The sequence below is a fragment of the Photinus pyralis genome, unplaced genomic scaffold (assembly GCF_008802855.1).
Source record: "Photinus pyralis isolate 1611_PpyrPB1 unplaced genomic scaffold, Ppyr1.3 Ppyr1.4_LG2, whole genome shotgun sequence".
NCBI lineage: Eukaryota > Metazoa > Arthropoda > Insecta > Coleoptera > Lampyridae > Photinus > Photinus pyralis.
The window spans coordinates 32,561,670-32,562,853 of NW_022170403.1; positions in this window are offsets into that span (position 1 = coordinate 32,561,670).

A 1,184-nucleotide genomic window follows, 5' to 3' on the forward strand; every position below is an offset into this window, starting at 1 on the left:
GCTGTTTCAGAAGAAAGACTAAGCACAAAAGGTGTACCAAGCACTTCAGCCTACCTAGACCTTTTTTCCCTCCTTGGGTTGAGCTATATCATGCTTACGCAGTTTGACCCTTGGATCTATTGTGCGTGCCCCAATGTCTTACTCCGAGAGACACACTCTGAAAAATCTTAGGATCATCTGGGCTGCAACTCCCTGATTTACTGAGGTGCTATTACAGCTTCGTCCAGATCTTGTAATCTCTATTCGGAGCCTCACACCAGCAGATTTCTCCTCGAAGCAGCAGCTACTCCGATTTTGTTGCGTTGATATCTCAAGGGGCAGTGACCAGACCTTACTTCACTTCTGCGCCGAGTGCTAGCAACGAGCCTGGAAGCTGATCAGTTTCTTGGATTGTCTTAGTCCAGGGGCAGATTACCATAGACGTTTTCACTTTTTATCACTCCTTCAGCTAGACTTGCTGGTACTCCAATTTCGTGATGTTTGGTGCCAGTCGGCTATTCCCCATGTCTTGGTAGTGGTACCTACACTAACGTAACACGATTATACCTGGCTACTTTTTTCAATTTTGTGTAGCATTCGATGAGCAGTTGGGAAGTCAGGAAGCGAGCTGCTACAGCCTTGAGAACTGCCTGAATGTCCGAGTAGATGTAAATGCGCGCATCCAGCAGCCCTTTGGCCACAATGACCTCTGCACACCTGATTATAGCTATTAGGAGTGGTTACTAAGCCCATTGAGAGAGTATAATAATTAGACCCTCTTATTCTTATTTCTACCATATCCTTCTACTTGGAACCATTTGTGTACCAGCATAAAGCTCCTTTCTCAAATTCTGGACTGTGCTTACAGACTTCCTTGTACCGGAGGGCTTGTCGTGGCGGTATTTGGGGGCCACACAGGCTGAAATCCTGTATATGTACTCAGGAATGTTTAATTGTTGTACAATCCAGTATTTTGCAGCTTTGTGTATTCCAGGGCAATCTGATCCCTTTCCTCGCTGCTTCCTTCTTCCGCACTAAGTGAAGAGGGAGGCCATGGCAGCTATAAGCTTTGGGTTTTTTAGTTTGTTGAGTCAGGGTTACCCTTGGTTTGGATCACCATACCACCGCACGGTAGAGATAGGCCTAATTACAGTGGTGTATAGCCAGAAGGAGCGGCGGGAATTTAGTACCCATTTTCTCTCCGA